Below are 12208 nucleotides of genomic sequence, written 5' to 3'. Positions count from 1 at the left end.
AAAACAATTAATTTTTCGGATGAACCCCAAAAACGGGGCCCGTCTGATTAATTATAATTCCCTCCTAAAAATTCATGCCCACGATTGTTCCCAAATAAGTGAAGAAAGAGCTTTTTATATTCTTGATTAAATAAATCTTTCGATTGAATGCACAAATAAGAATGCCGCAGGAGAATCCATAATAATGTTGATCATTCCCTCCTTTTAATCGCTGAATTTCAGCGTGTTTGGATGCCTCAGGCAGGGAGTTAGTCTTTGATAAAGGTAACCCCGCCTGCCTCAGGGTGTCCATGATAAATGTACAGAGTGACAAGACCGATTTCCTTCTCCTATGATTAAAAGCCTATATATAATATGCAGGTAAAGCCGGGTCCGTTTTATTTATGGGGGCTAAGCCATGGCCCGAGGAGACTTGGCTGGAGGGTAGAAATCATTTTGGAGCCCGTTTGATTTTTACAGAAATTCAACCACCCTTCCCTCCCGGGCAAAAAGTCTTTATTCGTCTCCTTTCCTCTAATGATTAAACATGTCACGGCGAGATTATAGCAGTGCGCCCATGCCCCGAGGAGATGCCTTCATTTGTTAAACCACCAGTTTATTTGTAACGGTGAATTTCATGCCACGCTGTGCCATTCGCCTTAATCGTTTTTTTTGTGTGTAAGACGAATTGCTAAAAAGGGGTTTATTATTTTTTAATCACTTCCCATTTCACTATCGCAGTGACACTGGCAGGGAGGAGGGAGAAAATGGCTTGAGTCCCTGAGACTTCTTCAGATAAATCAAGAGACAACTATTATTTGCAAATGTGTAGAACACTGTTAATGCCCCTTTGATGAATAAATAAAAATAAATAAATACGTAAATAAATAACCACCCTCTCCAGGAAAAAAAACCCGATCTGCCCCGCTCTAGATGGCACAAGTACAGACAACTTGTCCTCCTTGTTAGGCAGCCTGTGTGTGAGTGCAGTAATAACATTAACAGCTGTTGACATCTGTAGAGCTCTAGCGGTCTCTACCGGCACATTTAAGAAACAACAGGGGGTGTTTGTTGTGTGCACCCAATTAGGCAACTTATAATAGACAATAATGTTACGGTTACATGCAATGGAATCAGACATGTGTTATGATATGAGGACTATTAAATATGTTTTATACTTCATCTGCAGGTAAACACACATCTTCATCCCTTTTACATTATATAGTAACACACACACACACACACACACACACACACACACACACACACACACACACACACACACACACACATACACACATACACGTTCTTTAATTTAAGGATATGGCTGGTGTAACCATTGGCGCACCGCTGGAAACTATAGGAAATTATTGATAAGAGTTTTTGATGGTTGTTTTGTTTGAGTTTTCTGAAAATATCTGCTAAGATTAAACACATTTTAAAATGTTGCTCTCAGCTATTTCTAAATAATAACAGCTTGGATACAATAGTGCAGGCCAACTCTCACAGTGTATTGCTACAACGATGCTAATGTCCAGCCAAGCATAGATTATAGCTACCCACGTGAGTGTGTAATGATCACAAACTACTACTGTAGGCTAAAGACACACAGGCCTACTACACTCTGAATAACCACCCTATTTAAAACAGTTAAAAAGCACTAATATCAGGGTCACTTCACATTCTAAGATGCGCGCTGATGCGCACAAAACAGTAGCAAAAGAAAACATGCAGAGTCTATTAGGCTGTAAAAATAAATAAATAAAAAAAACAGAAAATACTGTATGCAAACTGACTGGAGCATCCAGTGCGCTTACCTAGACTGGAGGGGGGCTGAATGTGTTGCCAGCGTTAAGACAGCGCGCAGAGTTAATGAAATATCTCCAAATGGGAGTCAGGAGTGCGTGCAGAGATAAGCCTGATGTGGTTTATATACCCAGAAAGCAAGTGCTCCTCTTCTCATATTGTCCAAGAGCGTTTGCATAGCTGGCCAAGTGGCTCTGCTCTTGCTGACTCGCTAACATTGCATGGTGTTTGTTTTCCCTTGCTATGACGTGAGACAAAATATTGGCCATATGTTCATCGACAATAAATTGGTCTTGAGCGCAAACACAGCTCTCTGCGGTCGGTGCTTTTAACCAACGCAACTAGTTTTCTCTCTTTGGGATGTTTTTGGGACACGAAACTATCTGGTGTATAATGTAGGTGAATGATAATGTTACAACAGCCCGTTTAAGAGATAATTGTACGCCTATGGAAGGGCTGCTGGTAGATCTTTATACTGCGTCCTATTACTACTCACACAGGGCTCTGTAATAAATCGCTTGGTAACCAAGAAGCAACACTGTCCAAAGAGCAGATGTGGCATGTTATCCACGGCGCAGTTGCGTTTACATTAGATACCCTGATACAATGATTGATAACCAAGGTCACAGTAATTCACAACGATTCGGGACCCAGTCATCTCCCATGAGGCAGACTACTAACACATAATGTTTGCTACATGGATCCAAATGTGTCGACACTGAAAACAACGGCAACTGTGTGAGCTAAGGGCCACAGACGATAAGAGAAAATGTCATTATTAACGCATAAGCGGAGGCAGAAAATAACAGTTATAAATTCCCAAATCTCTGCTAACAAGTACCTCAAATAGGCGCAAAAATACTGAACATTTGTGCCACAAAACACTATTTTCAATAGACAATATAATAATGATGATGATAATGACAATAACAACAATATCATGATAATAATTAATGTTAAATATATTATTGTATAGATATATAGATATTTTAATGTAACTAGTGCACCTGCCTGACATCTAGAGTTAAAAATAAATACATTTTGACTAAAAACTATAGCCTATGCTTCATATATATATATATCTATATATACATATATATATATATGAGATGAAATGTTTAAAGTAGTCATTGTGTGACAACATAATAAGAATAAAATAAATAATATGTATTTTTAGACAGCAAAAAGCAACAATGAGAATGGATAAACACAAAAGAGCAGCTACATTACTCCCTTTATTTTTTATAACAGTTTTCATAAAAGCATATTGAATTTCTCCAGCACATCTATTTACACCAGTTACTGGCAACACTTTTCTGTATAGAAAACATCTTCTCCAGTATCAGGTGCAGGAGTATCTGCTTGATGTAAAGATGATGACAGGGAATGCCAGTAATTGTTGAGGAAGAAAGCAATATGAGGCAAACACCAGTTGTGCTATTATGACACCTTGGGGGTGGATAACTTAAATCAAGACAATGATTTTATTGTGGGCAGTCTGGAATCTATGCATGGTAATAATGGTGTTGCCTAGTAGTGCAGGAGCGACCATCAATCAATAGCGAATACATTACTGATGGGTTTTGTGCAGGGCCACTTTGCTGATGAAAGACAGAGATTATCCTCCCTGCCATCACTGTGTTCAAGAGTATCACTAAGACGCTGAGAATACAAATAAATAAATTGGCCTCATACCTCGTTTGAAATTCCACATTAAGGCAAAGTAGTTAGTTGGAGTTGGAATGTATTCATGAGGTTCAGACGAATGAGAAAAAGCTTTCCACTCAGCCGCTCTGTGAATACCCTTGTGCTGTTTGAGATTTGCCACAAGTGCTCTGGGTGCTAAATACAAGACCTCCTGAAAAAGGATGGGTAAGATAGGCCCTGCCGGTCAAGCTATTATCAATCCCTGGCCTAAAGCTTGATGACTAAGATACTTCAGATGTAGTTAACAGCTGCGTAAGGACACTGATGGCACGGCATTCTGAAATCAATCAGTTCAAGTTTTAATGTATCGACCACTCGAGGAGAACGAAAAGAGGGAGAGCTTCTCGACACACAAATGCCAGGGAGACTGGGCTGATTTTCATGGAAGATACACTTTAAAAAAAAAAAAAAAGTTTAATTAAACCTGAGGGCTCACTTGTACGGTTGAGACTCATACATGATGATAGCCAGTCTTATCAATTTGAAAGGCTTAGCAATTTTTCTTCACAAATACATGCACTTAGAGAGGTTTAGCATTAGATCAGCAAGCCCTCAGTGTTAAGGCGAGTGAATGGGTGTTTTTAGCCCTTCAAGAGATGTGAAGCAAAGTAGAGGAGATGAGTTGTTTTCCAACAAAGTGCCCAATTCTACAGACCGGTGAATATTACCATTTCTTAAATGACAACAGTGCATTGTGAATTTGAGGGGCTCTGGAGTGTAGGGCGATCGGTCTTAACATTTTTGCCCTGCTATGTTACCTACTGGAGAGGAAGAGGAGGGAACAAATAGTATGAAAGTGGTGAGATGTGTCAAAGTGTTAGCTGAGTGAAAAAAGTTCCTTTAGAGCACTCATTGAAATGTCTGGTATTTCCATCAAAATATCAGATTTATGGCTTGCATGGAAGGGTTTTGTCGGCATTACTTGACATGAATAACTTTAAGCTTGAATACTTTTCCAGTGCTGGCATCTGGTGCAAGGCCAGTGCTTGGCCTTGGAGAGCCATATAGCTGTTTGTAAACCCTGCTGCTGAGGCTAAGGGCCAAAAATACAGTACTTAGCTGACACATTCTGTAAGCATTTTAGCCCTTGTGGCATGTAGGCACAAAACAATATGCCTCAGTCAAGGTCAGATGCTTGAAAACCTATGAGCTTCAAGTAATAATGAAGAATTGATTCAATCAAAATTTTCACTTATGTGGTCTGACTCAGGTACCATTAGAAGAGGCATCTAATGTGGTTGTTTCAACCGCCGATATGAGAGCAGAGACATAAACGAGGAAACTCATGAAAGCTGTGTATTGCTGTGAACAAATTGTAAAGCAGGGACCAGATATGTGGCTGTGAGGCAGCTTTCTTGTTCAATAGCCGGATATGTGGAAGGAGCATTATATAGTTGTATTTCTCTGTAATAATCAAGAAGGTCACCTGACAGGGTCAGCTCCAACATTGTGGACAATAGCCATCATCCAAGGTGAAAGAAGAGGAGCGGTATCAAATCATAACCATCTCAACAATATAGCGCTCACTCCATTGGAGAGTCCTTTGAAACATGTTGAGAACCAAATCATGTGGTAAATAAAATCTAACTGAAGAGAGGCACACCTTAAAATGGAAGGACTGCGACAGTCTCTCAAGGTAGCCAGGCAATGTCAGTCTGCAGAACTGAATTGATTCCAGACTGAATTTATGAAGAGAGAACTTAAGAAATGCAGAGAGCAACAGTTAGGTTGCTTTAGTCTTCCAAGTCGTCCTCCGTTTTTTGAAACAATGAATTGTAGCACGAGTCAAGGACAGATCATTGCAAGATGGGCGAGCTTGTCCTTGCCGTCACTCCAGCTGTACAGCACAGCTTTGGAGCAAAGAGCAAAGATTCAAAAGCTTTGCAAAGATATCGACTGTTACCTTCAACAGTAGGTCCATAGTGAAGTAGGGAAGGAAGAATATAACTCGCGTATTTGAATAGTATTCCATGGACAAAACATGTTGAATTAGAAGAGGGTCGCCTCAAGGCCATTTATTTTCTTACAAATGCATCTTGCTGAAAAATACGTACTGTATGTAATATCTCTCTGGCAGAATCTATTCAGGACGCCTTACATTTTTACTAGGAGGACAAAACTGTAGACGAATTAATGTTAATGTGTATCAGACCTTTCTTTAGACTCTCTACAGACAGCAATGTCAACACACTGTTTGTATGCTCCTCAAAGAGATACACAGAGAGACATAAATAAGAAGCAGGAATTATCACAGTGAGTGTCTGCTCATTCAGTGAAGTTTGGCTGGTCAGCCTCTTTAACTTGAGAGCCTGCATGACAGATCAGCTGAAAATCATGTGGGTATACATGCACACAAGATGCATCCAAGAACTTCAAGATGTAGGGTTTTGGTTGACATCATGTTAAGCTAAGATGTTTGAAAAAAGACTATAGTTGTACCAAAGCTGCAGAGAAATCTGAATTCAAAATATGGTGTACACAATGCAGTATTATTTCAAATGTGTGTTTTGAAAAATGTGTATAATCCAGTGAGAACTGAAGAAAAACAACTTTTGATTTTGAATACTCTGAAAGAATTCACATACATCAACGTAGGGCTTTAAAATCAACTGTCAGATATGGGAATGTAATCAAAGATGATACAACCACAATTAAGTGTATGAGGCTGTTTTCTCCCAATGAGTGTCAAATCACTAACCAACCCTGCACTTATCAGATCTCATCCTACAACCTATGGATTTAGTTGAGGACTTGTTGCCCTGAATCACCAACCTGATGATCATTGTAACGTTTATGAAGTAAATACTGCAGTGTAAACAGTAGAAATACAGAGGATTTTAATAACTGACCAGTTTATGGGTTTTAATTTACAAATGCACTCATTACAGCCAGAGGCTTTGTCTTGATATTTGTATGTTGTAAGTGCAAGAGCTAGTATATAGCAATAAAGTGGTAGAACAATCCTTGAAACAATTAGAGAAATATGTATTTATCCAAATTTATACTGAAGAAATTATTATATGCAAAATATTCTCCATATTCACTCAACCTCATAAGCTATTTTTGAAAAGCCTCTTGAAAACTGCATCCAGCTCACTTTGAAGATAGGAGAATACTTGACCATACTCACTCATTAATATAATTGGGTATCCTACAAAGTGTTTTAATGAAAGTAAGCTTAAATATCATACATTTCTGAGGGCATTCGGGACCAAGCCTGTTGTGATGATAAATAATTTGAATAAGATAACAATTTATTGGTACCGAACAAACTACTCCCCATTGATTTTCTTCTGCTTTGAAACACACTGTGAGTGTTTTTTTAAAACCACAGTCAAGTGATTCTTAACTATTTTGCCCGATAAACCTCAGAGGTTAAAGCTTCCAGTCTTATAGTATAAACTGTATAGCTCTTTGAAGTTACATCACAGTTGGTTTAATCGTATACAGCAGGGAAATATTTTCTTGGCTTCAGATCTCTGTAAAATCAGTACTTTCAAAAAGAATTACCAATCATTACACACTGAAGGCCAAGCTTTGCTGTGAGTACGTGTGTGTGTGTAGTTTTATGTAGAGCAGTGTGCATGTGCATATATTTTTATGGCTGGATGAGTTTGTGTGTGTGTGTGTATGTGTGTGTGTGTGTGTGTGTGTGAGTGTGTTTGTGGGTGTGTGTGTATGTGTGGAGGAAAGTCCCTATTTGAGTACGGTGAACATCCCATCAGGATATGTAACCTAAACAACACAATGGAGAGAAACAGAAGGGCTTAGGGGCATGAAACACTCACCTTGAACCAGGCTGTTCCTTGCAGACACAAGGATTACCCATCTGCACATTTCTGAAGCCTTTTGATTAACAATGTGTCTAAAATGAAAGACGAAAAGGAGAAAACACAATTTAGTAATTTCAATGGCTTTCTGCAGATGGGTTGCCAACATATTTGGATAATTAACGTGTAGATATTTTCTTTATACTGGGCCCATGATGGCAATTAACATGTTTTGTGGAGAGGTGAAAACTTTTTTCGAGGCAGTGAAGATGGATGGAAATGCATTAGAGGAGGTCATGAAAATGGGCTTCTATTCTTTGTGCTAAAAGGATGCTTTTATAAGGTGATAGCAATTGAGGAATAAAACCCCAAGGGCAAATAAATGATAAAGAACTCATCTTTAATTGGCAATCTTTTTGGTTCTTATAAATACCACTCCAAATTTCCTATCCACATTTCCATTGACTGCATGGCAAGTCTCTCTTGAACTAGAATTATGAAAGGCAAAAGGAGCCACAATGCCGACCAAAAAGGACAACTCTATCTCTTAGCAAGCCAAAGGTTTACAAATTACCCACTCTCTGTTCATCATGATACTATGTAATTCATTGAGAACTGCAATTGCCTGAAAACAGTTTAAAAGATACACACTATAGTTTTAGAGAAACCTTCATTCTGGCAAGTGAATAACTTTCCCATCACCAATTTGAATAAATTTGAATTGAAATATGAATAAGTGCATCCTGACTCAAAAAGGACAAGCTGTGATGGTGTCTAAACTCAATACCAAGTTAAAAATCCACTATACACTTTGAAAAAACATGCTAATATGACAGAGCTTCAACTGAATTACCAAGGGTGTCTTTTCAGAAATTTACCTCATGATTTAGTTTGATGGTGCACTAACTATTTTTTATACAACAGTTATAGTGAGGGTTATGAGTAAGCCATGGCCAGGGCCTTCACCCACTAAACCTCTCTCTGTCGCCACCTAATGGTAAGAGTGTGTGCTAATTCTGAGCCCTGGACCCCAGCTGAGGAAAAGTGTGCACCAACGCATCCTCCCTCTCTCAGGTAATTATGTCTTTTATCTAGGAGACACATACAGCTACTTTAACATTGGATATCCAGCCGTCCTAATGGCCCATTATTCAAATAAATGGGGGAAACACTGTGGGGTTGGTGACCCCCTCCGTGCGGCAGGGCCCTCCATCCAGGCACACCTGCTGAGACAAGGTAACGTTTATAACTGACACCTTCGCAGGACAGAAACAAAATGGCAGGCGGGGTCAGCGGTAAGGAGCACACCGGGCCTGTCATATTGCAAACATATCCATTTGGTACGGCTCTACTCTTGTGGTTGCCAGGCTACTGCCTAATATATGGTGACTGAGTGTGCGTCAGGAAAACAGAAGTAAGATGTTGACTTTGAGATAAGTACCTCTTCAAATTAAACAGCACCATCACATTGCATTCAAAATAACATTTCCAAAGGTCAACTTTAAATGGTCCCCATTTGGCAAAAAAAATGCCTGTGTTCTTCAACTCACTAAATCATCAAATTTGCATACCAGTTACGTTAGTTAGTGGGATTTAATTATTTATGTTTTAATTACACGGAATGAAGGGGATAATATCACTGTACGGTAGTTTTGTAGTCAGTGTGCCCCTGTCATCTGAACACTCGGATGTCTCCTTATTAAAGTACACAAAAAGATAATTATGTCCCGCTCTGTCTAAACATTGCCATGGTGCTGCACTAGAGAATCATCGCTGAATTGGACACAGGAGAGGGTTAGACCTCTTATGATTAATGTGCTTGGTCACACACACTCAGGAGTGGTAAAGGCATGTCAACTCGCTCTCTCTCTCCTGCTCTCCTCCAGAGTCAAGGGTCAGCAAAATTGTTTTGATGGCACTGATTGTCGCATCAACCAGACTTCATCATGCAGTGAGCTCACCTATGGACTCCAGAGTACAGAGCCAGCCAGCTGATATGCAGCTGAGGTAGACACACCCTCTTACCAAAAACCACACAACTACATGAGTGTGTTAGTAACTAACAAAGGCAGACAGGGTTGTAGATGGATATATAGATAGACAGAAAGTTAGACAGATACTGTATGTTGCTACATGTATACTGTATATAATGGGTGGGGTATGTAGACTGATTTATACTTATACATGATGGGGTCAGTGGTGGGAGGAAAAAAAAGCTGTGGGTCTACATTTGCAAGGCTCTTTCCCACCAGCTCTCCCATGAAACAGCCATCACCTGGGACGGCCTTGCTGAATAGAGTTGCTGATGTAATTGGAGAGATGGTATTGATTGACCATGGGGCACCAAAGGCCAATGCAATTAAGAGACAAGAAAACATACAGCGTTAAAGACTGTGTAAATAAAGGGACTCTGCAGTAGGGCCAGACAAAGGCCATGCAGGGCCCATTCAGGAGCCCCTTGTTCGCCGTTGGCCTGGGGTTCTCTCCAAGGACTGAGGGTCTGGGTGGGAGGCCTGGGGGAGGTGGCGGTAGGAGAAGAGAGAGGCAGTGTGTGGGTGTCCAGAGGGATAAGGACAGTGGGTGTTGCTAGGCTCTCTCTGAGAGGTCGACATGAGCTTAGCCCTCCCTATGTCCGGAACTATCAGGTGATCACGGATGATCTGCATCTCAAGGAGGGGGCTGTTGAGAGGAAGAAGCTGTATTTTTATAGGCCTTTGCCTGGTTTGCTTTGCCGTCCTTATTACTCACTTCCTTCCGCTTTCTTTCTCTCCCCTATCAGAGTATACTGTAGAGTGACTGATTCCTATAACAAATTGGACACACTCACACGAATAGTCCATAATTTTCTTTCACTGTTTGCTCTTCAGCTATAAACAATCTCTTGATTCATACTAAGCGTTATTGTTGGTTCTGAAGCCATTTTACTGTGCCAACACTAAACCCTGTATGGGAGGTACTTGAAGGTTATTTGAGAAGGACAGACAATTGTTTTGGTAAAAACACTTTTGCACAACATATTCATTGTTAAACCCATTGCCACTGAGAGAGTTTTAGAAACATGGGTCCATAAATGTTGAGCATTCCCAAAAATTATGCATACATGTACATTGTTACACCTTATTCATATACAGCGGTCGTATAGAGCCAGTTTTTAAATATAGTTTCTTTCCTGGGGTCACTCCAACTTATCGCTGAATGGCATTTAGATTGAACTATTACAAGGGACCTTTAATTTTAACTGAGAATCATTACTGCATGCACAAAAACTACATGAACCTGGGTAAAAATAGGTGATTTGGTAAAATAGGCAACCCAATGTCTCCTACCAGTACGGAACTGAACCTTATATGAATGGCACACATGCCAAAGCTATTAGCATTGTCCTAAATTGCACTTTAAACAATATGCATTTGTGAGTGCGGGGTCTGTGTCAATCTGTGTCAGTGTCAAAGGAAGTGCCCGCATAGATACAGCTCAACCCCTCGGATCTCCTCTTTGATCCAGCTCTTCTTGTAGCAACAAACAGAGATGGGGTCACCTATTCTGATGTGCATCCTCTCACCGTCCTCTGCCCCCTCTGTATCTGCATTCAGGAAAAAAACAATAGACTCTACTTCATCTGTCTCCCAGGTGTCAGCATGAACATGATCCTGGGATAATTTAACTCGCTCCTCATTTCTTGTTCATCAAATGGAGGCCAGTGTCTGCCTGTCCTTAGTCTCATTTACATTTTCTCATTAGCTCTGCACTTTTATTATTCAAATTCGTATGTTGTCTAGAAAAACGGATGGACGAACGGATGGGTGATGTTGTCGCCCTTTCTCTGTGTGCATCACCCTGAGCAACAAAGAGGAGACGGGTAGCGTTCAAGTGGTCTGTATACGTCTCATAACCCACCTGAAGATGGAGGCAGCCACTGCTTCCCCCTCCATTGCAGGTAAGAATTGTGAATTCTTTTGTACCACTGAAACCGTCCAGATATCACATTTACAGTGCTTCACCCAAAAAATAAGCAGGATCACGGTGTCCTTCTTTTCAATAGCAATAATAACAAACAGCAGTTGAACCCTTTTATGGAAAACCACTGGTGACATCAGAGTAGTGGCCCAATGCATAGAAATTGTGGTGGACATTGTATCTGGTAAATTCAATGTTATACCTCTCAGTGAAAAGAAATCCTACACATAGTACACATTATCTGGTCCAGTACCAGCATATAGAGTCCTTGACTATGATTTTAAAAGGTTCACCACTTGACCATGGTTTTTCACTGCATTCACAAACAGTGAATGCACATCGGTCCTATCTTTTGAATTGATATGTATAAACTTTATGTTGTTACTGCTGCAATTCAAGGATGCGGCAACATTAAAGGACACCTATGGAATTGCAAACATGCTCATTTTCAGAATTATTTACTTCATTGAACAATGAGCTTGACTGATACATAACCCTGCTGGTAATTTAGCTGTGGCGTAGCTGTCAGTGTTATGGGTTTAAATTTCAGCAGTCTAGTCCAAACTGCAACATGAACGATGCTGCAAGTCCCTTCAGAGAGCAGGCTGGTAATATATTCTGTGGGGGAAAAGAAATCATAAGCGTGAACTAAATCAAGCAACTTAAAGACAACGAAATGCACTGAGAGTCAGCAGTGATGAAGAGAGTAGTGAAACTGAGGACTTGGTAGGTTCAATCTAAAGAGATGGGGAGCAGTTAGATTGGGTGAGGGTGGGTGTCTGGAGACATGGGGGCAATATTCCTAGACGTCATTTTACAATAAATATATTTTTAATTTGTGCTCTTTTATTAACCAGCAAAATCACTTCAAAATGAATAGCACATTATTAAGTCTTCTAGTGGCTCTTACTGTTCTTTATCATGAGTTTGTATCACTGTGCAATTCATCTCCAGCCATTCTTCACACTAAATATGTTTTATATGAGCCT

This window comes from Thunnus thynnus, chromosome 16, assembly GCF_963924715.1.
Source record: "Thunnus thynnus chromosome 16, fThuThy2.1, whole genome shotgun sequence".
Lineage (NCBI taxonomy): Eukaryota > Metazoa > Chordata > Actinopteri > Scombriformes > Scombridae > Thunnus > Thunnus thynnus.
Note: the sequence above shows the minus strand (reverse complement) of the source record.